The sequence below is a fragment of the Canis lupus genome, chromosome 10 (assembly GCF_048164855.1).
Source record: "Canis lupus baileyi chromosome 10, mCanLup2.hap1, whole genome shotgun sequence".
Lineage (NCBI taxonomy): Eukaryota > Metazoa > Chordata > Mammalia > Carnivora > Canidae > Canis > Canis lupus.
The window spans coordinates 12,062,177-12,089,081 of NC_132847.1; the positions used below are offsets into that span (position 1 = coordinate 12,062,177).

At 35.9% G+C, this 26,905-nt stretch overlaps 1 long non-coding RNA gene and 1 pseudogene across 1 annotated transcript; both read right to left on the minus strand.

Annotated features, from left to right (window-relative positions):
* Nucleotides 1–613: 613 nt before the first annotated feature.
* Nucleotides 614–905, minus strand: LOC140640862 (dolichyl-diphosphooligosaccharide--protein glycosyltransferase subunit TMEM258 pseudogene; annotated as a pseudogene).
* A 13,708-nt stretch (nt 906–14,613) lies between these two features.
* Nucleotides 14,614–22,672, minus strand: LOC140640863 (uncharacterized). The gene is made up of 3 exons (XR_012037464.1): nt 22,620–22,672; nt 20,822–20,854; nt 14,614–14,895 (listed from the first exon to the last, which is right to left on the minus strand). It is a non-coding gene; the product is annotated as an uncharacterized lncRNA (long non-coding RNA).
* Nucleotides 22,673–26,905: the final 4,233 nt, after the last annotated feature.

Consider the following 26,905-nt stretch of genomic DNA (forward strand, 5'->3'; position numbering starts at 1 on the left):
GCCCGACATGGGATTCGATCCCGGGTCTCCAGGATCGTGCCCTGGGCCAAAGGCAGGCGCCAAACCGCTGCGCCACCCAGGGATCCCCAGTTGGATACTTTTGAGAAACATGATGAATTTTCTATAAAATATAAGTGAAAGAATAAAGGTTAACAAGTAGTCAAATATAGTCTTAACCCTTGCCATTTCAAGTGTGATTCTTGGACAGGCATCATCATTGTCATCATAGTGGTGGGATCTGGAATATGCAGACTCTTGGGACTCACCTCAGACCTAGTGGATCAGAATATGTATTTTATCGAAGTCCCCAAGTGATTTGTATACAACTGTTTCTGTTTGTGTATTTGTGTCTGTTTGTGTATGTTTTACTAGACAAGAGATTAGTATAAATCAATAAGAAAAAGAGAAATATCTCAACATAAGATTGCAACAATTGGACCCAGAACTTACAGAAAAAGACTTAAAAAGTCAATAATCTTATAAGGAGAGGTTCATATTCATTGGTAAATAGAAGAATTAAAAATTTTTTTCATACATCTGCCTTTATTGTGAGCAGCAGGTGGGAGAGACACTTCCATCAATAGAGGAGAAATTAGTTTACAAAAGTAGAGATTCAGTGAGGCCACCTGGTTGGAACTTTGGGAGATATTATGTAGGTGCTGACCCAGAACAGCAAAAAGGGAAATACAAAGCCCATATAGAGCAACACCACCAGGGAGATGGGAAGGCCTTTGTAGAGATCCCGAGTGTACTTGGTGGGGATAGCCTCTCAAAAGAAGAACCAGGTGGTGAAGAACATGCCAATGGCCAATAGCACCATAGTCAGATGGGAGAGAGCATCCAGGTTCACTGAGCTAGTGTATCTGCTCATGGCCTCAGCTCCATTTTGCCAGGAACAAGGTAATCCATTGCTTTGCCACTGGAATAGAAAAATGAAAATTATATCAAGAGATATCATTTTAGATACATTATGAGCCTGGATAACGCCACATATTTGGCAGAATGTGAACTACAGGAATCCTCATATTTTGTTGTGGGGATAAAAATTGCTGCAGAGCTCCTTGAAAGCACTGAAGCAGTATTTGGTAAAATTAAATATTTATAGGCTCTTTGAGCCGGCAATTCCAGTCCTAGACCCATACCACAAAGTCTATAAGGAAACACACACAGATTGATTAGTGCAGTGTTGCTTGTGATATCAACAAGCTATAGACGGTCTGGGCATTCATAACTTCATGATGGATGGATGCGTCTGGTAGGTGTACACTGTGGAATACTACACAGACATATTAGACAATGGATTAAATAAACACACATGTTGAAAACAACATGCCTTATAGGAAAGCAAAAACTAGCTTTATAGCATCGTTTTTGTGAGTTAAAAAGATAACAGAAACCATTCAATCTATGAGACCATATAGAAAAGAAGCATACACATCAAACACATTGGAATAGTTTACTATTTTAGGGAGGTAAGGAATGGGAGTGGGAAATAGGTAAAATATACCAAATAATTAAATTCAGAAATGGACTAACGGTAGTAATTTGCTGTGAATTAAGGTGCATAATTAACTTTAATGGAAGAGAGAAAGACAGAGACAGAATGTAAATTATAAGAATTTTAATGTAAATTATATTAAAATAATCATGCAAATTATAATGCAATTATGTACAATTTAAAAGTCAATAGCCCCTATTTCAAGAGTTTTGAAATCTGACATTGCCCAGTAAAATAATATAATGCTTAGAAGTGATCCTTCGGAAGGTTTTATTTTTAAAATTTTATTTATTTATTTATTTATTTATTTATTTATTTATTTATTAAGATTTTATTTATTTATTCATAAGAGACATAGAGGGAGAGGCAGAGACACAGGCAGAGGGATAAGTAGGTTCTTCACAGGGAGTCTGATGTGGGACTCGATCCCTGGAACAGGGATCACACCCTGAGCCAAAGGCAGACACTCAACCACTGAGCCAACCGGGTGCCCCTCTCCTAAACATTTTAATACATCTTCATCATATTAATACTTTGCCATCTAATCTCAAAGAAACTTTTTAGTCATGGTTGTATTAAAATAATCTATAAAAATTTAAATTTTGTTGAGATGCAGCTAAGCCTTATCTTTTCAGACTTTTGGGTTGATTACACGAGGGTTCAGCTGTCCTGCTTCTGCATGTACTCATATGGTTAAATCCTGCTGCCCACAAGTGAAATTCTGTCCTAATAGAATCTTGCCCTTGCTCTTGTCAGACTGTCTTTGCTTTAGCTACTTTGAAATCTCTGCTTCCCTCTTCTCCAAATGTTTTCCAGACATATAAACGCAAACAATTATGTCTGTCAGACTGATGGCTAGAAAATCCTAAAACCATATTTATAATAGTTGGGTGTGGCAACACTTGTCTCGTTTAAATATAGGCCAATGAGTTCTGTTACAGAAGTTAACAAAAATGTTTCCAATCTTCCTCTTAAATCTGTATTCTTTCAGTTCTTATCATGAGTGCTTTAATTTTAGAAATGCTGTCTGTTTTATTAAGTATTATTAATGATGAGTATTCAGATGATTTATTTCTAGGTGTCTTTTTATATATACCATTTGGCCATTTATTTAACAACATGAAACACCTCCCATGTACTTAGTGTGATACCAGGGGCCAGGGATGTCTGTGGGAATAAGGCTGCTTCTGTGCTCCTAGGAGCTTACAGAATGTGGAGAAAGGGGTAGGAAACAGTGCATAAAAGCCTATGTAGGCAGGGCAGTTGGTGAAGTACAAAGTGGTTATTTCTACCTGGAGAGACTAAGGAAATAAGAGGTAAAATTTCAGCAGATTCATGGAGAAAGTGACCAGACAAGGTATGTTTTCTGGTCCTCATTAACTCTGGTCCTGGCTCCCTTACTTACTTTCTTAATTACTTAATTTTACTCTTTTATTTTTCACTTGATTAAAATGACTCCTGAGCACACAAAATGTTTCTATAATCTAATGGACAGCATTATTTTTGTTAAGAAAAAAATCACTTGTAGAGAAAAAAAGAAAACCATTGCACGCATAGCTCTTTTCACCACTTGACTTTAATAAAAAGGTAATTACTTTGGCCTTGGAAAATAACAAGATTTCCACATAGTTTCCATCACTTAAGGGATTTCTTATTCCTGTATCATTGACTCCCCTAATACAAGTCTTCTCCAGCCCCTATAAGTTATTCTGTTTCAGCATCTTCTGCAGTGGTGCACAGGGCATGAGGCAGTTTTAGCAGGACCTAGATGGATTCCTTTTTTCCTTCTTTTTTTCTGAGATATAAGTATATTTTAATATCCATTGGACAAAAAAATATGGCACCATTCAAACATGCAGTTTTATAGAAAGAATTAGGCCAGACTGAAGTCTGTGACTAAGTAAAAAATAGGAAAATAAATGGTAAGTGAATAATAGCAGGAGTGATATATAGAAATGGAAAAATTGTGAGGGTACATCTTAGGTGGCTAAAGTGTAAAAAATTCTAGACTAAGTGTTTTTTTTTTTAATATTTTTTATTTATTTATGATAGTCACACACACACACAGAGAGAGAGAGAGAGAGAGCACACATTCAGTGTTTTTATGAAATCTGTTTACTGATGGGAGATCCTGAGACTTTTCAGAGCCTGAAATGTCCACTGAGGTATGGCAAAGAAGCCCATGTGAAAATGTACTAAGGATGCTCAGAATTTGTCTGAGATACAAATTAAGTCCCTTGGGATAATGAACATGGCCCATAGGACATGCATTTACTCCTGCATGACAGGAGGGTTCAGTTGATGATGAGCAAAAGGAAACCACAATGACTGGAGGATAAGAAAGATTCCCACAAGTGACACTGAGGCTCCTGCAGAATGAAATCTCTCACCACATGGCTGACTTTCCAGTACAAGTTATGCTAGAAGAAATACTAAATCATCTAAATCATCTTTCTCTTCCTTCAGTAGACAGTGGCTTGTAAATCATTATCTTATGAAGAGACTTTCAAAGAATAAAGATTGAAATGAAATAGGAAAAGCATAGAAGTGTATCAAGCAGTCAATTAATATAAATTATATGTGTGTGGATTTGTGTGGTATTTGCCAGCTTTGAAAGTTGTAATTTTTTATTTATTATAAACAAATATTTACTCCTGTACTTAGTTCCTTGAGGGATTTTGTAAAAATTATATGTTGTTCTTATTGTTCATATATATTGTTCATTGTAAGCACAGAAGTAAATATCTATGAGATGCAATTCAGTGATCCCTAGAAGGAAGAGCAGGGGATGGGCCTTCTTCCCTCTTCCTCTTCTTCTTTTTTTTAAAAATAGAATTTCTTTTATCTTTTATCCAGGTGTAGTCTTTTTTTTTTTTTAATCCAGGTGTAGTCTTAACTGAAATTCAAATCTTTATTAATTATATTTAGTTTTAAAGTGTTAACATAACATTAGCCATTTTACCTAGTTTTTAGTGGACAAATCAAAGGCATGAACTATATTCACAGGGTTGTGTAACCATTATTTCTCTCTGTTCCCAGAAGTTTATCATCATCCAAAAAAAAATTCTGTAATCATTCAGAATATTTGTTGGGAGTAATGAAATACCATGAAGCAATAACTCCCCATTGCCTCCTCACCCCTGGCCCTGATAACCTCTAATCTATTTTCTGTCTTTTTAAATTTTCCAATTAAATTATTTGTATTTTGCGTAAATACAACCAAACAATATTTGTCTTTTTGTGTCATACTTACTTTACTTAGCAAGTTTTCACAATTCATCCATGTTGTAGCATGTATCAGGTTCCATTCCTTTTTGTGGCTGAATAATATTCCATTGTATAGAATTAACACAGTTTATCCATTCATCTGTTGAAGGATCCTTGTATTTAGCTAGTGTGAATAAAGCTGAAATGAACTTTGAACATATAAATGTCTTTCAGTCCATGTTTTCAATTCTTTTGGGTTTACATCTAGAAGTAAAATTATTGCATCATATACCAACGTTTGGCTTTACAAGGAACCATCAAACTATTTTCCGCAGTGGTTGCACCATTTTACATTCCAACAAGCAATGTATGAGAGTTCCACATTTCCATATCCTAGCCAACACTTGTTATTTTCAATATTTTTGAAATCAATTCAAATTGAAATTTTGAATATCAATACTGTAACCCTCCTTATAGATGTGAACTGGTATCTCCTTGTGGTTTTGATCTGCATTTTTCTCATGACTAATAGGGTTGAGAACCTTTTCATGTGCTTATTGGCAGTTTGTAGGTCTTCTTTGGTCTGTTCAGGTCTCTTACTCCATTTTACATGGAGTTTTGTTGTTGAGGTTTAGAGCTTCTTTACGTTTTGGATGTTAAACCCTTATCAGATGCATGATGTAAAAATATTTTCCCCATTCTGTTGGTTGTATTTTTTACTTTTTTAGAGATTTATTTATTTATTTTGAGAGGGAGAGTCAGAGACAGAGAGAGAAAACATGATCGAAGGGAGGGGCAGAGGGAGATAATCTTTCAAGTTGACTCCCCACTGAGTAAGGAGCTCCATAAGGTGCTGGATCTCACAATCCATGAAATCATGACTGAGCCAAAGCCAAGAGTTGAACGTTTAACTGACTGAGCCACCTCAAATGCCTCTTTTTACTTTCTTGATAATGTCCTTTGATGTACAAAATCCTTTTTTAACTTTGGATGAAATCAAATTTGCCTATTTTTTCTTCAGTTGGTCATGCCTTAGTATCCTAAGAATCCATTGTCAAATCCATAGTAATGAAGATGAATCCTTTTGTTTTATTCTAAGAGTTTTATGGTTTATTTAGGTCACTGATTCATTCTGGATTGACTTTTGAATATGGTATAAGGTAGAAGTCTAGTTTCATTCTTTGGAATGTGGAAATCCAGTTGTGCCAGCACCATTAGTTGAAAAAACTGTTCTTTCCTCCATTGAACAGACTTGGTGCTCTTGTCAAAAGTCAACTGGTCATAGATGTATAGGTTTATTTTTATTATAAACTCTCAATTCTATTTTTTTGGTCTATATGTCTACCCTATGCTGGTCTTAAACTTACTTTTGTATTTTTTTCTTACAGTGGTCTCGTCCACAAATTAATTATGTGCATACCCTCTCAACCTGAATCTTCCAGTTATATTATCTAAGGACCTCTGAAGATTTATTTTCATAGTTCTGTTTTGTGCTTTGGTTTGTGTCTCTTTTGAAGTTATAAACAATGCCATCTATTTGTTACCATTTGTTCTACATATACATGTATAATAACATGTATAAATATATACCTCTATATATTTATACAAATATTTATACAAACCAGTGACAGTACATAGTTTTATCCTTACTAATCTTTAGCTAGCTCTCTCTATATAAGGGGCAAATTTCAAGGAGCTGTTTGTCTAGATCTGGATTTCTCTACCTTAAATGTACTTATTATTTAAAAAAATATTATTTGCTATTACATAGCTTATTTGCTCAAACTCTGTCATTGAGTTGAGGTCGTCCAATTCTATTGATTAGCTTTCATTATACTCTATTTGTTTTATATAATTTCTTCTATTTTTATATAGAAAATCTTAAGGTGAGTAGCAGCAACAACAGTGAAAAGTTGGCAGTAGGAAATAAGTGAGGAATTAAAATAAGCAAAGAATTGGGATCCCTGGGTGGCGCAGCGGTTTGGCGCCTGCCTTTGGCCCAGGGCACGATCCTGGAGACCCGGGATCGAATCCCACGTCGGGCTCCCGGTGCATGGAGCCTGCTTCTCCCTCTGCCTGTGTCTCTGCCTCCCTCTCTCTCTCTGTGTGACTATCATAAAAAAAAAATTATTAAAAAAAAATTAAGCAAAGAATTAAAAGGCTTTCATTGACTTGTATATACTGGTGGAAGGTGGCTTTTTGGCTATTGGTATCTTGCATCACTGGGGTCTGTGATTATTGTATATGAAGGAATTAAAAACACAGTCTTCTCTGTGTCTATAATTAGGAGTATTACCCTTGAATACTACCTTCTTGTTAATGATATGTCTTTTAAATAGTTTGCAGATAAGAGGCTGGTAGTCCAGAGTTGCAGTTGCTCAAAAGATGAGAATCTAGGATAGTAGATTTCAATCACTGTGTCTTTTACTAAGATTTTTATGTGTGTCACAGAAAAAAAATGTTTTGTAATTAGATAAATTTGAGATAAACTTATTTATATAACAGTTTTGTTTCTTCTTAATTATAATTTTCTCAGAATCTTTCATGCAAGATGTCCATGATAAGAGAGTGTAGCTTGCAGCCTTCCATAGCTAAGATATCAGAAACTGATCTGCATAAGACAGCTATGTAACACCGTTTTGGATAACACAAATCTAGAAAAATATATCTAGACCCTTTTTTGGAAGATTGAGGGACAAATTATACTGAATAGGAGAGATAAATAATAGTATGACACCACAGAAAGAATGACTTTAGGTTTTTTATAGCAGAAGAACACCCAATAATTATTAAATATAAATAGAGTCAGGTTAAAAAAACAAAAAGAAAAGGAAAAACTAAATGGGATTAGACCAAAACGGTGATCTTCATCAACTGATTTGGGGCTGACATACACATCACTTTAGAAATGGAGGAAAACCTGGTTCTTGGCTATGTTAGATTACTATAATTGGAAAGGATAGCAATGCAGCTTAGTTGTAATAGTTTTCACATTGCACAAATTTGGTTTGTCTTAGGCATGTTTATTCAATGCTTATATGTATAGTTGCTGTATCTCTCTGTGCAACACCAGTATTAAAATGTATTATGCATGAAAGGTTCCAATGAAAGGAAAGGCTACAGAGGAATCTGGGTAGATAAATTATCTAAGGGTTTTTTGACAGTAAACTCAAAATACAACACAGGGAAAAGCATAACCTCTGTGATTTTTTTTAAAAGACTTTATTTATTTATTCATGAGAGACACACAGAGAGAGAGAGAGGCAGAGACGCAGGCAGAAGGAGAAGCAGGCTCCTTGCAGGGAGCCCGAAGTGGGACTCGATCCCAGATCTTCAGGATCACGCCCTGGGTTGAAGGCGGCGCTAAACCACTGAGCCACCCGGGCAGCCCAACCTCTGTGATTTTAATGTAAAACTGGGAATGTCTTCAAGATGGACAATGCCTTTGTTCCTCAAGTCTGCTTTCGTGCTGCATAAATTTCATATAACATTTGATCTTAGAGCTGCAAATAGTTTTTGTTTGAGAGCTTACTAATTTTAACTTGAAGACTTTATTTTTATTATTTTTTTAAGATTTACTTATTTATTTATGATAGACAGAGAGAGAGAGAGAGAGAGAGAGAGAGGCAGACAACAGGAGGAGGGAGAAGTAGGCTCCATGCCGGGAGCCCGACGTGGGACTCAATCCCGGGTCTCCAGGATCGTGCCCTGGGCCAAAGGCAGGCGCTAAATCGCTGAGCCACCCAGGGATCCCCTAACTTGAAGACTTTAAATGATCAGTGAATTGCTCATGCTTTCAAGTTGGCCCCATGCTTTTCTGGGGGATAGATAGTATCTTTAAAAATTTTCAGTATTATATCCCCTATGAATGTCATTCAAGATAACAAATTTCAGTTAGCCTACAAAAGTAGCTTGTAGTCTTTTTAGAATGTAAAATAATATTAGGGTAAATCTTTACCAGCTATTGATGATGTGATAAATATAGATTATAATAAAACATTTCTTTTATAAAATAAACAAGCCACTTCTGTTGAGGAGTGAATGTGAGATCACTATGCAGATCCATTGGCAGGGTTCATTGCCTTTTGTTGCTCTATTATATAATTCAGAATGAAAATAGGATCCTCATTTTATAGTTGACTATTTTATATTTTTGGAATTGTTCCATAGTAATGCAGCAGGAAGGAAAAGAACTTATAATAATACAGAGATTTTATTTTATTTTATTTAAGATTTTATTTATTCATTCATGATAGAGAGAGAGAGAGAGAGAGGCAGGCAGCGACACAGGCAGAGGGAGAAGCAGGCTCCATGCCGGGAGCTGATGTGGGACTCCATCCTGGGACCCCAGGATTGAGCCCTGGGCCAAAGGCAGGCGCTAAACCGTTGAGCCACCCAGGGATCCCTTAATATAGAACTTTTAATATCCCAAATAGATTAGCTCAAAGTATCAGATATTTAATTTTTTTTTAATCAGATAGGTGTTTGTTTTTGTTTTTGTTTTGTTTTGGTTTGTTTTTACTTTTGTTCATTTCTGGCATAATTAAACAATTGTGGATTATAATCATGTTTAGGTTTATTTATTTTTTATTTTTTAAAGATTTTATTTATTTATTCATGATAGTCACAGAGAGAGAGAGAGAGAGGCAGAGACACAGGGAGGAGGAGCAGGCTCCATGCAGGGAGCCTGACATGGGATTTGATCTCCTGGATCAGGATCGCACCCTGGGCCAAAGGCAGGCGCCAAACTGCTGCGCCACCCAGGGATCCCTCATGTTTGGGTTTAAATCTTACTCTTAATCATCTTGGGAAGTAAGTCATTCCCTGAAAATTCTTTGCCTTTTTTTCCCCCTTAACTTTGGTGGCGTACCCTTTCCCAGATCTCTCAGGTATTCATTGTCATGCTTGCTTTTCTCCATTGATCCCACTCTTAGGAATGGATCTGTAACTTGAAATGTAGGCTACAGTGTAAATATGACTTAATCACCCAAAATGTTATAGAGCATTGAGACAGCACTGTAGATTAATTTTGGAGAAATTTCATGCATCGCTCAGGACAGTTTAAGCATATATTTGGTGATTTATCTCTGTAATATTATTTACCAATATCTATTTATAGAATTCCAATAATATTGTAAGCCAGGACAATATGCCTGAGGATAAGAAACATTTTAGGTCTCTGATAATCATCCCTCTGGCTCTAAAGATGGAGTTCCTACTTCCAAATAGTCATGAGAATTTCTGAACCTCAGAAAGTCATGTTCTAGCCTTCTGAAAGGGTCTTTTCTCTTTTCAGCCTTTATAGATTCCTGTCCCTAGAGCCCTTCCACAGTGGCAAGCTGAGTTTTGAATTATGGTTTTATTTATTTACCAGTGGGAACTTTTTAAGCTATGAAAACATGTTGTATTTGGTTTGCATTTATTTAAAACACATGTGTCATATTTATTGATTCTGGAGAAAGCATTTATAAGTAAAAAAAAAACTTTCTGTAGATATTAAAGAAACAAATTAATCTTTTGGACAATATGCTTGGAGTCATGATCTCTTAAGGTTCAGGGTTCCTTGGCTGGAGAACAGCAGGTAAAACTTCTTAGTGGGAAGAACTGAGATGGAATACAAGAAGCTCAGAAGGAAAGTTGGTTTCTTTTGCACTTCTCATCCTGTCACTCATTAGCTGATCATTTTAGCAAATTTCTCCTTCCTCTCTTGACAGCTCAATCTGCTCTTCTGCCTTCAGACCTATTATCTGAAAATTTAAAGCATGGAACATAGAAAATAAGAAAAGATAAAGGTGAGAAGGAGCTCACCTGAAGAGAGGATGAATGATGAAGGAGGGGAATAGCTAAATGGTACTTTTTTTGAATTAATTGTATTCTTCCTTTTTTCTTTCCTGGGCTTCTGTTCACCAAAGAACTCTCCATTCTTGATCAATAGCAGTTTGATGCTGCCGCCATTTATCATCAGGAATAAGTTGAGCCTTCCTGCCTTCTGTTGTTTGGCGTTTAATTTTACCAAGCCCTGGATTTATTCCCTCTCATTTCCTCTTTGGAAATATTGCTTAGAAAGCAAAAGTAACTAACATTTGATTCAATTGGAATTTAATCTTCTGAGTTCTTCCAAGGCAATACTAGTCTCATTATAGCCTGTTTTATACAGACTCTGGAACGGCAGGAGGAAAAAGTAAGAAGAGGTAGGTAGGTTTCTAAATGCTAAATGATCCAATTATAATTAGTTTGTCCCAGATAACTCAAGGCCTAGGAAACAGAGACAGCCTACTGTAGTGGAACTTGCCTTGTTTTAGGAGAACAACCATCAGGAACAAAATTGTCAAGAAAAGAACAAAAATTTCTAGAAACAGGATTTTAAGTCAATCAGGGAAAAAACAGCAAATAAATGGATGTTGTTGTAATGATGTAATCAGCAATGGCTTCTGGACTCAGGCTTTTGAATAAAACGTATTTTTGGACCTCAGAACCATTAGGAATATGTGAAAGAGGGAAATTTTCTCTGTCTTCTCCATTCTCTGTTTTTCATGAGAGTATAGATTAACAGGGTCAAACCTAGGTTATGCCTGTCAGCTGAATGAATGTACCTCAGTTTTGCTTAGGAAGATAAAGATGAAGGAAGGAAGATTTGAAGGAAGGAACACTGTGAAGGCAGGAAGAAGATTTTTGATTGACAATGAACAAATTCTGTCTCCAAGAATGTTTAATGTCAGTTTCTTAAGACAACTAAGGAACTGCAAAGTGTTATTTTCTACTTAATTTAGCAAATGGCATTCTAAGATTTGAGTAAGTTAAATGTGTAATCCCACATGGGAACTAACTAAACTGAAAGCAACACTAACCTACCAGTCAAATGAGACACAGTAGAACCAGTGACAGAATCAGGATATAATCAGAGTCACTTCCTTTAGGCAAAGCTCGTATATTCAGAAATTGCTGAATTTCTGAAGAATAGAAAGTCATAAGTTACCATTAAACAAAAGAAGATAACAGTTGATATGTAGTTGAGATTATAAGGTAAACAGAAGAGAAAGCCAAAGATAGGATACACCTATCCCCTTTGCCTTTCTGGGAGGAATTTCTCTTGCTATCTCGACTCAAGGAATTTAGGGAAACTAAATGTTGCTTCTTTAAGAGAAAGTAAACCAAACTTGAGATTACAGTTACAAGTTAATTGCTGTATTTTTGTTTCTTGGTAGAAAATAAAACATTTTTTCCAAACTTATTTTCCTTTATTTATTTGCACAGTGAGTATAATCAATGTGTACCTGAGTTCAATATATTAATGATGTTTACTAGTCATGTGACTTGAGGCAAATAATATTTTTTAGCTCTTTTCCTCATCCACAAAATGGGAATTATAATACAGTCTTCTTAAATTTGTTGAAAAGGTATAAGGAGATTTTAAGATATTATAGGTTAAAAGAAGATTTTTAAGATAGTATCTAAAAAATTTGGACATGGATTATCAGTAAACACCATCTCTGAGAAGCTTTATTTTTTTTTTTAAGATTTTATTTATTTATTCATGAGAGACACAGGGAGAGAGAGGGAGGCACAGACACAGGCAGAGGGAGAAGCAGGCCCCATGCAGGGAGCCTTACATGGAACTCGATCCTGGGTCTCCAGGATCAGGCCCTGGGCTGAAGGCGGCGCTAAACCATTAAGCCACCCGGGCTGCCCTCTGAGAAGCTTTATGTAAGGTTATAAACTTACCAATACACAGAAAATACAAATAAAATGAAGGATTCTTCAAAAAACCAAGCCAAAATAAAAGGTCAGTTTTCCAGAGTGGTGCATTAGAAACGGCAAATACCCACCATTTGCTTCGACGTGGATGGAACTGGAGGGTATTATGCTGAGTGAAGTAAGTCAATCGGAGAAGGACAAACAGTGTATGTTCTCATTCATTTGGGGAATATAAATAATAGTGAAAGGGAATATAAGGGAAGGGAGAAGAAATGTGTGGGAATATCAGAAGGGGAGACAGAACATGAGAGACTCCTAACTCTGGGAAACGAACTAGGGGTAGTGGAGGGGGAGGTGGGCGGGTGTGTGTGTGTGTGTGTGACTGGGTGACGGGCACTGAGGGGGGCACTTGATGGGATGAGCACTGGGTGTTATTCTACATGTTGGCAAAATGAGCACCAATAACAAATAAATTAAAAAAAAAACAAAAGGTCAGTGCACTAACAGGATAATAAAATGATTGCTACTATTAATAATAAATTTTAGAAAGAGCTATTTATAAGACTTAGTGCATATCTGAAATAGTATTTTATGCTTGTAACTTCCAATGAGTTCATAATCATTTGCAAATAAAAAGTATATACGCTTTTTAAGGGAATCGGCAAGTAGAAACACCTGTATTTTGTTAGAGGAGGACTTTTCTATGTAGGTTTTGGTAATTTCCATCAGGCCTTAGAAGGAATTACAGAGGAGCAGAAATAAGGTCCTGGGTAGAAATTAACCCATTTGTAAAAGACACTTAACATTTATAAAGAAAATCTCAATCTGTTAGGGTGTCTTCCTCTCTGTACAAAGAAGAGGTGTTGAATAAATTTCCAAACGATGACTAAAACTCTTATCAATACTTACCAACTTAAATCTATATAAAACAATATTCTTGTTTACTGTGTTTTACCTGGTAAACTCCCATAGCTGGCCTCCCTTCCCTAACCAACATTTCTTTTGTCTTTAGCTGGAGATGATATTTAAAGTGATGGCTGTGATCATTTAGGGGAACTATTCAGTGTTCCAGAATAGCTTCCATGTATACAGGAGGTATACATGTTATTAAACTTGTGTTTGTTTTTCTCCTGTTAATCTGTCTTTTTATTACAGGGCAGTCTCAGCCAAGAGCCTAGAATGGTAGAAGAAAACATTTTTTTCCTCCTCTATGGAATTATTAGAAATCCTATGTTTTGATATATATTTGTGGCTTTTTGTATCGTGACCTATCAGCGAGTGGAATGTTACAGTTATAAAAATATTTTTTAGGTCATTGAAAATACATCATTATGTATGTATTATGTGTGATGCATATATATTATTCATTTGCCCAAATCCAAAGAATGTATAGCACCTACAGTAATCACTAAATTATGGATATTGGGTGGTGATGAAATCTCAGTGTAGGTTTATCTTTGGTGAAAAAATACACCATTCTGGTTAAGTGATGTTGCAAATGAGGGAGAATATGCATGTGTAGGGATGGTATCTCACAATTTTCTTGTAAACCTAAAACTATCCTTTAAAAAACAAAAAGGCTTTTAGAAAACTTTAAACAACAACAACAACAACAACAAAATATTTTTATGTAATTCTGGTTGTTGTAATGATGTGCTGACTTTATCCATGCTACTAGACCACTAAATATAGTAAAAATAATAATGATTTTTAAGAAACTCTAGCAGGATTGTGATACTGATTCATAGGCAGATCTACCTGTAGTTTAGAAATATAAATACAAAACTACATATGGCAGATTTCCTTTATTAAGCTACTCTGATTAAAGCTACTTAATACACTAGTGAGAAAGCAATGTCTATGGAGATATTTTGAGATTGTTGACTAACAGATGTTTCTCATTGTTCACCAGGATGGAGAACAATATATATGAGGAACCTCTTTCTGTCTCAGGAGCTCTCTGATTTATACTCTGCTCAGACAGGTATATAATGATTTGAAATATGTAGGGTTGTTCTAGAGATAAACAGCTGTATAGTCAAATGTTAGTTAATTTGGATTAAGAATTCCTGGAAAATAAAGTGACTTTTGTAAACATATCAGCTCTTTCTTGGCAAGTCTATTTGTATTCTACATATTGATTCATATTACACACATTATGTAGAAGTACCTGTTCACCTTAAAAATAAAACAACCAATTGCTTTACCGGCATGATAGGTTTATTCAGGAATAGCAGAATTACAACTCAAAATATGCAAGCTGTGGCAAACGATAGGCAAACTTGAAGGCTAAAAAAGAGGAATCTTACTTTATAGAGAAAAGGATGAAGTTGGGAAGTCAGAAGGGGAGTGTGAGTTCAGGATGGCAATGGACTCTCATTGGCTGAGTTGTGGTATTTTCTTATTGACTGGGCTCCCTGCTGGGCCAGAAATTCCTTCCTTCCTTTTGTAGTAGGTTTCTTCCTTTTGGAAATGCTCGGTGTCTCTGTTGGGGTCTGCAATTGACAACGAGTTGTGGTACATTATAGAACTCCCTCTTCCGCCCTCCCAACTTCATTTTAAATGGGGTTTCTTTTATTAAGTTTCACATCCATCTTATAATTCTTTCTTGCTACATTGGTTATTTGGGATATTAGGAGAGAGAAAGAGAAGCTTAAAATACCTACAGTTATTACTGGAAGCAAAAACATGTGACAGATAAAATAAGAATTGTGTGCATCTCTTGCCACTGGCATCATTATCAGCTAGGGACTTAGAAATGCAAATACTTGGGCTCCACCTCAGCCCTACTAGATCAGGAATTCTGAAGGTGAGGTCTGGCAAATGGATTTAACAAGCCCTCTAGGTGACTTTAATGCATGCTAAACTTTGTGAGTGACTGTTCTAAAGGACAGGGGTTCCATTGTAATAAGTATTGGGAAAATATGATTACATGATGGATATTTCAAGCTCTGCAAAACAGAAGAGAGTCTTGACTGAATTAGAGGAAATTAATATGAAATTCAGGTCTTATGTGGCTTATAGAGGCTGAGAACCAATTAAAATCCCAAATTATGTCTTTCCCATATCTCCTCACAGACTACTCTTGGAATGTGCATAATTATTATGCAGTCCCAGCACATGCACACACACATACACGCATACATAATTCACATGAAAGAATGTAAACAAACCAAATAGAAGTCACTTTTGATTCTTAGTTGCTCTGCATTAGCTGTGTACTTCTTGTCTCGATTATTTAAAAAAAAAAAATCCTATTCAAATCTTGTTTCATACACATCTCTCAAAATGAAAGTACATTAATGAACATAAGAAAGAGAAAATTGCTAAAGAAATGACTACTGTAATACTGACGGCCTTCATTTCTATTTCTTTATACAAAGAGATCTTTTGGTTAGCCCCAGAAATATTTTAGTTATTTAGAAAAAAAATAGAACATTAAGTTGTCTTTTTAAAACCTCCCTTGTAAATATAGCATGCAATTAATTTTGCAGCCCAGGTACACAATTTTCACTTGATGGGAAATTAAGTTACATAAGGAGGTCATATTTTACATAATTTATTTTTGAATAAGTAAATGTATTTGCTGATATTTTGTTTCTACATAAATTTCTTAGATAAAGCAAAATTCACATTTTGTATCATTTAATGTGTGTGGCTTATTTTAAAAAAATTTATTTATTTATTTGATATCAAGCACAAAGGAGGCAGGCATAGGGAGAAGTGGAACTTGGGCTTGATCCCAGGACTCCCAAGATCATGACCTGAGCTGAAGGCAGACACTTAACCAAGTGTGCTGCCTAGGTGCCCCTGTGTATGGCTTATTTTTAAAGGAACCAAGGAGCAAGGATCAAATAACACTGAAATTAAGTTGTTTTGTTAAACTGTTTGATTTGGACTAGTTTTAAATTTCAGGTTAATTTGCAAAGATAGCACAGAAAGTTCCAGTGTACCCTTTACCCAATTTCCCTTAAGACTAGCACTTTGTATAATTATGCTATGTTCTTTAAAACTGAGAAATTAACAGTGGTACAATGCTATCAACTAAACTACAGACTTTATTGAGATTCCATCAATGTTTCTGCTACTCTCTTTTCTCTGTTTTAAGATTCAGTTTAGGATCCCAGATTAAATTTAGTTGTTGTGTGTGCTTAGTTTTCATATCTGTGAAAGTGTCCCAGTGTTTTTCTCTTTTATTTATTTTTTCTCTTTTATTTTTATTTTATTTATTTTTATTTTATTATCTGTGTGTGTGTGTGTCTTTCTCTTTTAGAAGTAATTGGGAATTGGCACTTTTTCAGAAGAAATGGGTAGATATTTTTAAGAGCCCCTCACTTTTGCTTTTTTTTTTTAAGAGTTTTTAAATATATAATTTATTTTTTCATGAGAGACACAGAGAAAGAGGCAGACACAAGCAGAAGGAGAAATAGGCTCCCTGCGGGGAGCCTGATGTAGGACTTGATCCCAGGACTTCGGGATCATGACCTGAGCTGAAGGCAGATGTTTACCACTGAGCCACTTGGGCGTCCCCTTCAGTTCTGCTTTTATAATGTTTTCTCATGCACATATAACAGACGTGAGTTCATACTGACATCTCTGACTCTTAATTCACCTCAGAAGTCATCCTACCCTCCTTCTACTTCCTTTTGCTTTTTTGTAGCCTCTTTATCTTTTATGATAAACCGACTCTAAATACCTGTAATTTGTACAATCCTGGTATACATGTAAAGTAACTAAGAAATGCTAGCTCTTACCCCTATGAGATACAAATTTACCATCTAGACTACAGAGCTCACGAGTGGTTCTCTTTGTCTCTAGTCTGATGGCATCCAGTGAAAACATTGGTTGCCAAACTTTCTGAGTCAACTCCTTTTTGCCTACCCCCTTTGCTTTCTTGTTTTATAATTGTAACACAGTTAGATTGTTTTTATGGATTAAAATACTGGTTCAGTTGTATTATTTCCAGCTTCCCTTGCATTATTTACTATCAGTAATGCTAGCTTTGCTATACAGAATTTCTAAGTATGAATATATATCTCTGTAGGCTTTTTTTTTTTTTTTTTTGTCCTTTGGTATATTTGTTCATCTGCTAATGAACAAATGCTAATGCTAATGTCATTTATTTTATTTTTTTAAATGTTTTATTTATTCATGAGAGAGAGAGAGAGAGAGAGGCAGAGACACACACAGGAAGAGGGAGAAGCAGGCTCTATGCAGGGAGCCTGATGTGGGACTCGATCCCGGGTCTCTAGGATCACACCCCAGGCCGAAGGTGGCATTAAACCGCTGAGCCACCCAGGCTGCCCTGCCATTTAGTTTAAATAAAACTTTATAAGAATTGATGTCTGCTAGGAGATGCCTTCCTTCATTCTCATTATTTCAGCTTTATGAATTTGAAGAACGCTTTTTAAATTTTATGAGAAAGCCAATTCAGATATTGATGGGATATATTTTATGAATATTGTCATCTTCATTGCACAGTTTTCCTATCCATTAAGATAGTGTATTTCCACATTTTACATATTCCCTGATGTCCTTCCATAATATTCTGTACATTTTTAAATAATTCTTTTTATGATTTTTGTTAGTTTTATTTCCAGTTATCTATAGGTTTTTTATTATAATAATTTTAAAAACATCTATTCCTAAATGTTTCTTACCAGGTTATAGGGAAAGATGGATTTTTGGGTAGTCAACTTTCAGACACTTATACAGTTATCACTTATAAGCTGTGATAATTTGTAGGTTCTCCTGGATTTTTTTTTATGATTACATTGCACATTTAGTGGACAACTGCACTTTTGCTTCTATTCTCATCTTGAAATCGGTCTCAGTCTCTCTCGTACTTTGTTTTGTTGCATTACCTGAATTTTGTAATATCATGGTAAAGAGAACAATAATAGCAGGCATAGTCTTGCTTCTAACTTTTAAAAGTTGTCTTTTGACACATCACCAATATATGTAGATATCATTTTTTGACAGATTTTTTTATTGGTTAAAAAGTTAAATTTATTCCTTATTCACTGAGATTTTTCTCTTAAATCGTGAATCATTAAACTTTTACCAACATTCCTATGCATTTATTAATAAGGTCATTTGACTTCTGATTTTTTACGGTTCAGTTTGGTGAATTACTTAAAGGATTGCTCAAGATTAAGATAGCTATTATATTAAATTAGATGTAGTAATGATTTACTCACTATTTTTTGTGTATTTTTTTATTCAGTTTGCAAATATTTAGGATTCCTGCATAAAAATTCACAGGTAAAATTGGCCAACAAAGTTGTTGGTTGTTTGTTTTGGTATTTTTGTTTTGCTGTGAGGTGTTTTTGCTGTTTGTTTGATTTTGGCATCAAGATAATGGAGTTTTTGTAAAATTAGTTACATTACTGTCCATTTCAAAGAGCGGTATGTGATATTTCTGGTTTCTTCTTTAGGGGCTCAGAAATAGGGAAGACAGGTGTAAAGCTCAGGTAAGGAAAATACCACATGAGAGTGATATGTTCCTACCCCAGTTCTGGCTTTAAGTAGGCTACCAGAATTTAGATGCTTTTCTCAGAAAAACAGAGGATAATTATTAGGAAAAACAAATAAATATGAGTGTTTTTATACACCTATGTTTATAAATTTAAAGATTTGTACCTGATACACAAACAATTGAAGGACTCTGTGTGTGTGTGTGTGAGAGAGAGAGAGAGAGAGAGAGAGAAGAGACAGAGAAAAGGTGTGAAATCATATGTGACATAATAGACATGCAGGAAGGATAAATCAGGAGAGAAACAAAACAGAACAAAATCATTCAGGAATTGTGTTTGAGTGAATTTTGGTTTTATTACTTACTGAAGGAATATTAGGATGAAGGAGAAAACCTTACCAGGATATGTGACAGGGAAAGGCACTGTATGAAAGCATTTTAAAATTATTCCTCCACCCCTGAGAAGAACTATCTCATAAAATTAATAAACTTATTTTCATTTAAATGCATTACTTTTAAATTTTGATTGTTGCCTCTTCAGCACTCTTGGGCAAAAATGTATTATTACCCCTTTGGATTTGCACCTGGTCAATTCCCTAGGACTTTGTAACTATCTGCTTCCCCAGATGTGCTGAACAGCAGTGATCCAAGGATCATTTATCTTCCTTAAATAGCCACAAAATAAAGTGAGGAAAATCAAAGAAAGTCATTTCTTTGACACCTAAAATGTGCATTACTTCCAAAAAGAAAGGAAGGCAGGAAGGAAGAGGAAGAAGAGCTGATACAAGAAAAATGAACAAGCTGTGTGTCTCTTTGGCTTGAAAATAATGATTTAAAGCTAAAACATATATAATAATTATAGCCAAGAATAAAGTTGTTATAATCTTTAAAAACATAAAATTACTAAAATCATGCTTTACTCAATCCAACTCTTGTCTCTCATAGACTCATTATGCATGCTCCTTTATAATTTTTATTTATTTATGATAGTCACACAGAGAGAGAGAGAGAGAGGCAGAGACATAGGCAGAGGGAGAAGCAGGCTCCATGCACCGGGAGCCCGACGTGGGATTCGATCCCGGGTCTCCAGGATCGCGCCCTGGGCCAAAGGCAGGCGCCAAACCACTGCGCCACCCAGGGATCCCTGCATGCTCCTTTAAGAAGAGCAGATGTTCAGGAATTATTTTTGATTTTCCACCAATTAAGTAATGTAACCTTGGCACAATATCTATATTTGGCCATCCGAAAAGAATGTTTATTAGTATCAACGTAGTATGCAGTAGATGCCTAAAAAGCAATAGAAGATTCATATTCCACCCCATAGTTCATGATCTACAGTCTTGATAAGAATATTTGGAAAATACAGTGGAAGTACAACAAATCCGGTGTCTGAGGGTCAGAGAATAGATTTCTTTTCCCTTATAGTTCTTTTATCTCAATCCTGTTACCACATTTGTCAGTTTTTAATATGCGATATGTATCTTTCACAATGAAGAAATGCTAATAGCTATTATTCACTTGCCTCTGAAAATTTAACTACCTCTATCCACTAGTGAGTGGGATTACTTATGTGTGTGGGTTGAGACCTGCTGTAATTAAAATTACTTAACAATGTGTAATTTTTATTCAAAAAGAATTGTCTGTGCTTTGGGAGTCCCTTTGCAGCCATATGCTCTAGTATGATTATTACATATATAAGGACAGTGTGTATGATATAAAGGTACCATGAGAACACAAAGGGATAGAATTTTTGTTATATTAACAATCACAGTCTTATTAACACAAATTTTAGAAAAAGAAAACTAGGGTATTGGCTGTCATTTAGAAAAATGGTTTGATAAACTTTGCTTGCTCTACTGCAAAGAAAAAAAATGAGACAGGAGTTGAAAATAGGTAGACAAAATTTTTTTTAGATCTGAGTAGTTAACAATAAAATAAATACTTACCTCAAATAATCTGTGGTTCCTAATATGCTTCACCTGTAGTTAAAACACAAATTTCCTCATAGACTGGCTTATTTGACCATATCTATATAATAAATATGTAATGTTTTGCAACTATAATTTGGTGAATGTTTAAGAGATGGAAGCAAAATAGACACAAACTTAGTATTTTAAATAAGTATTAAATATCAAATGGCATATTTTCACATGAAGTCAGGAAGAGAAGAAAACTGAGCTGAATACATTAATTCATCCTTTTATAATGCAAAGGGAGCCTGCCATACTCTGCATCTTTAAATGTTCTCTAGAAGAGGATGCCAGTTAGTGAACAAATGAAAGGTGAATATAGGGGTTGCTTCAGTGTAGTTTCACAGGACAGCTGCATAGTACTTCAGTATAGATTGTTACATAGATCTGGTTTCCTTTGCATTTCTGTGTACTTCTGTGTCTTTTATATTTCAATAATTACAAGCTATGATTTGAATTAGTATCAAAAATATGAGAATGATAGTTTTAGTGTTTTAGTAGGTATCAGTACTGTGACTGGCAGCTGTAAGGTGACATTACAGTAAAATAATGAGTTTTGAAGGTTTACATCATAATAGGTACATTCCTCACACATATAAAAAGCTATTTACGCTTTACCTCTTCAGGAAAATAATCTGTTATAAAATAATACTTAAACTTAAGTATCAAGTCTGGAAATCTCTGAAAAGCAAGATGCTAGACAGTCTGGTTCGTCTCATACTGTCCCATCTTCATTTCAAGTCACTATGAGCAAGGTGTGCCACTGTGAGAGAACTGGGACCATTCTGTTAACTTCTTGCTTACTTTGCAAGCTCACATTTAACCCAGCACACATCCCTCTCATCACATTTGGCAGAACACCCAGTGTTTGTAGTTTGCCAGGGCAACTTCCACCACACAAACCTTGGAGCTAAGTGATGCAGGAAATTGAGGGGAAGAACTTCTGTTGTTCAGTCCATCATGGTCACTGGTGATCAAGCTGAGTTAATCTCTCCCAAAACAAGCAGCCCCATCCATCCGAATGCCTGCTTCCTTACCTCCAAGCCAGACTGCTGGTCCTCGGCCATGGCTCCCAAGGGTGAGGGGCAATGTGCTAGGACTGCAGGGAGCACAGAGGCACTCCCTCCCAGGCACTCTCTGTTCTCTGGTGCAGTGAAGGAATTTTTTTGAAGGTATCTGCTTTTCCAAGAACCTTATTAATTCTCTACCACTCTTGAAACATACTTCCTTTCTCTCTGTAGTTGAATCATTTCCTTCTCCCTTGAAGTTTTGTAGCCATGCTGGAGCATCCCAGAACATCAAATACTGTTTTCAGATTCTAGGGAAACCCAGATATTATCCAAGAGCAAAAATGCGGCTGCTCTGAAAAGAAGTAAGGAGTGAAAGGGGGAAAAACTCTTTTTATGTATAGCAAAAACTACACAAATGTAAAAATTTTCAGAATACTATTTTGCAAAGTTATGTACTAAATCTTGCTTAGGTTTTTTTGTTAGTTTTTGGTTTATTTTATTTGTTTGGGTAAGACAAAAAATGTACATCCTTAGGACCTAAGCAAAGGAATGTTTTTTCTAGAAATAACATTAATCAAGTAGAAGGATTCTTCAAAAAAATGAGAAAAAGAGGTGGGAAAGATTCGGACTGCACTTGAAAGGAAGTGCTTATTTTCATCAGTACAGACTGCTATAACAAAATACCTTAGAGTGGATGGCTAAAACAACATGTGTGTATTTCTCACAATTCTGGAAAGTAGGAAATCCAAGGTCACGGTACTAACATTGCCTGACTGGAGTGGCTTCATGGCTTGTAGACAACTGTCTTCTCTCTGTGTGCTCACGTGGCCTATCCTCAGGGAGTGCTTCTAGAGAGATCTGTGGTCTCCTCCTTTAAGAAAATTGCTAACTCCATCATGAAGGTACCACCCTCATGACCTCATCAAAAACCAACCACCTCCCCCAAAGCCTACATTTAGGTATCCTCATGTTGAAGGTGAACATTTCAACACGTGAATTTCAACGGAACACAAACATGCAGTCCATTGTGATGTTATTAGGAGCATTTTTTTTTCAACTTAATGTAACTAACACACAATTTTCAGGTTTAAATTTATCATCCTGGCCATCATGCAGGCCACCATTGTTCTTTCTTCTGCTGTTCATGGCTGAATCTTAATCATGATCTCTCTTCCTTTCTTCAGTTATGTGGCTATCCAAATCAGCTACCTTGGCATTTCTCCTAATATATCTTACCATTTTTTCAAATTCAGTAAGCCCAAAACTGAGCTTACCCTCATATTTTTCTCAAAACATCCTTCCTGGCATTCTGAATTCTCTGACTTGAGCCAACAATGACCTGGTCCACTCATTCCAGAGTTTCAGTCATCTTTGAAGTATTCCTGTAATTTCCCCTATCAAGTATGGTTCTCAAGTATGATATACTTGATTTTTCCTTTCTAGCCTTACTCACTTCACTGTCATCATTTCTGATTCAGGCAGTTATTATTATTTCATGTTTAGAGGATTGCCACTGTCACTTTACTTTTTTTTTTTTTTCTATTTCTACTCCTGCCAGACCCTATTGTAGCCCCTGGATTTTTCCTCCTCCAGTTTACCTTGGTTAATGTTACTCCATTGCTTAAGATTGTGGATTCTTTCTTTATATTTCTGTGGTAACAATTGCTTGTTTCTGGCCATCACAGCCGTATGATATGGTCTCATTTCACTTCTACATTCACCTCCATCAAACTCACTGACAAAATTTTTCTTTCTTGCCTGCCTTTCCCTTTCCTGGTACACTTTCAGAGCTTTTGTCTTCTGCATCTCAAAATTCCGCCATTCCTTGAGGCCTGGTTTTATTTGACACTATCTTTATTAACTCTACCTGATGTTCCAGCCATTCATTAATAGACTTCTCTCACAAGAACTGCTGTTATATTTCTTATGCCATCCACTTGATGCACAATGTCCATTGATTCGCATTTTACTTTGTTTGGGTTATTTTGTTTTGCTTGGGTTTATTTGTATCTAAAGCAGGCTTAAATTTACATTCACAACTCAAGATCTGTACATGTGTAATTTTAGTTATCTTTTACACCACAACTAGCTTTGCTTGGAACTGAGCCAAGTTCTGGGGTTCACACTTCTGATGAAAAGTCTTTTGATTCTCAATAATCACACACTAAGATATCTCAATTTCCACAACAGGAAAGGGCCCAGGATGTTTTTTAGATTTCTTCTATCACTCTCTGGAAGTGCGCAAGATAAGATAGGGATGATGTTACCATTGTGTCTGTCATTACAGTAGCAGACTCATAATGGCTTATGTCCAAGTGCATAGTTCTATCTTAGCCTCTGCTGCCTTTTAACACTTAGCAGTTTGCCTAGCTTCAGTTATAGCCATGGCCTATGGATTCCATGTATGTTTGCCCAGTTCAACTACCACTGCCTTCCAAGTCAAAGCTCTTACATATTGCCACTTCTGGACTCAGACAAAACACAACCTATTGGATATAAGATCTGGCTTTACAATAAGCCACTAAAGGGTTGGATGATACCCTTTGGTATTGGCGGTAACTAACCTCCTATGGAGAAAATAGAACATTCTAAGGAGCTGTTCAGATAAACATCTCTTTTTTTCTTCCCTTTGAAAAACTTTCTAAAGCATAGTTTCTCTGTAGAGTTGGTCTAGAAATGTCCTTCATCACTGAGTGGACACACCTTTGCTGAGAAAGTAGCTAATTGTGAAGCCACAGCCAGTATGGGGCCTTGAGGCCAATTCACAGCTTCCTCCCCTTTCTTCCATACTTCATATATTCTTTCTCTCCTCACTCATAGGCTCTGAGATTACATATTACCAAATCTTTGGGGTATTCTGGAACCAATTCAAGTGAGGGCTGGTGTTGGTTTTCTCCACAACACCAAGCAGTTCTTGGACACCAGCTGGGTGTCCTACAATTCAAATCACTTCTGACACTGTTTGCTTGTATCAGATCCCTTAGGTTAAGGGTTCAGTCTTACCAGACTGACCCTCACAGAGATGTCAGACACCAGTCGGCATCCTGGGCTCCTGACCAGTCAACTATAGACTGGAGCTTTCAACAACTCTTGCCTTGGGTTTCAGATGCCGGTAGCAAGTCCAAGTTGTTACCAGTATTTCTAATCAACCAGATATAACTCAGAGATTCCCACCACCCCTCCTTTTTTGGGTTTAATTTGATAGAATCGCTCACAGAACTAGAGAAAAACAGTTTCCTTATTAGATCAGTGGTTTATTATAAAAGGATATAACTCAGAAATAGGGAGATAGGAGTGATGCATAGGGAAAGATAAGGGGAAAGGATGTGGGAGCTTCCATGCCTTCTCCTGACATTTTCACACATTTACCAACCTGGAAGCTCTCCAAAACTAGTCACTGGAGGGTTTTATGGAGGCTTCATTATGTAGGCATGATTGCTATTTCCAAATGATTCAACCTCCATCCCTTTTCCTTTCCCTGTAGATCAGGGTAGTGGAACTAATATCTCTAATGGGTTAATCATGTTTGGCTGTTTTGGCAACCAGCTGCCAACTGTAGATACTTCTAAAATTGACCTTATTAAGATAGACTAAAGACACTTTCATAGTTATTATCACTTAGAAAATTCCAAGAGTTTTAGTAGCTTTGTCCCAACAGTGGGGAAAAGACAAAATATTTTTTAAAAAAGATTTTCTTCATTTCTTTTAGAGGAGGTAGGGGTAGGGACAGAGGGAGAGTGAGAGAGAATCCCAAATAGAGTCTATGCCAAGTGCAGAGCACCACAGGGGGCTCCATCTCCTGATCCTAAGATTACAGCCTAAGCCTAAATTGAGAGTTCAGCAGTTAACTGAGCTACCCAGCTCCTCAAAATATTTATTTATTTTGATAATGACTGGAATAAACCACAGAATCACACCAAGAAAGATCAATACTTATTCCCTCCCTCAAGCTGGTTTTCTATAAAACCTTAGCTAAGTCACTTCATAATGTGATGACCTTATCTGGCAGGCTTCCTGATTGCCCAGTAGGTATGAAATCTGACAGAAAGGTCAGGATCACGCTCTGCTCAAGCACAAACTCTGGTTCTCTTCTCTGTACTACTGTCCCAGCCTTCCCTACAGTCCAGAAGGGTCTTTCTCTTTTTCCTTCTCAGTTCTCTAATTTTTGTTTTTGCATCTTGAACCTAAATGTTTTCTGCTTCTAATAAAATCTGGGTCTTGTAAATGAATGCATTGTTCTCCAGACTATTATTTCTGACAAGTGCTTTAAAAAATCTATTTGGAAGGTCAAGTCCAGGCAATCTCTTTTTCCTCTAGGCAGCACCTTCTTTTGTCCTGATCAATGGGTAGTACTAGTTCCATGTGTTCAAGGATCACATTGCAGCAGGAAGTTTTCTGGAAATAAAAACCTTATTCAGTGGAAATCATCCAATAGAGGAATGAAAAATAATATATGTATTCAGCAATGAAAATGAATGAAATAGACCTATCTTTATCTGTCTTTATCTCAGCAAAGACATATCAATGCCTAATGTTTAGTAGAATTATGTTTCTAAGGAGATAAATATAATTTTAGCTGTATGATGAGCTCATGGACTTTTAAAAAACATTATCAATGTTCTCAATGTTTAAATGTTTTTTAGAAAAGAAAATTAATCTCAATGTAATAATATATTATCCTTCTATATAGATTATATATTTAACTTGGGAACAAAAATGTATCTCTTGAGCTGGATCTCTCATGATTGCACTTCTTCATATCACTAAATAGGTGTCATGCATGTAACAGTTTCTTTGTTTATTAATTCAATAAACATTCATCCAATGGTGGTATAAAGATACTAGATTGATAGTGTGTTTATCAGTGTAATTGTGTTTATGTGTATAACTAATAAAACATTAGTTAATTTAATAACATTTTACCTAAAAATATATAATACAAATTTCAGTGAATCTAATGTTGAATTAGTTTTTCTGCTCACTGTTTAAATACCTTAAATCACTAGTGTTTTGTTCAGAAATCTGTGGCCTATTAGAAAGACTGAGTTTG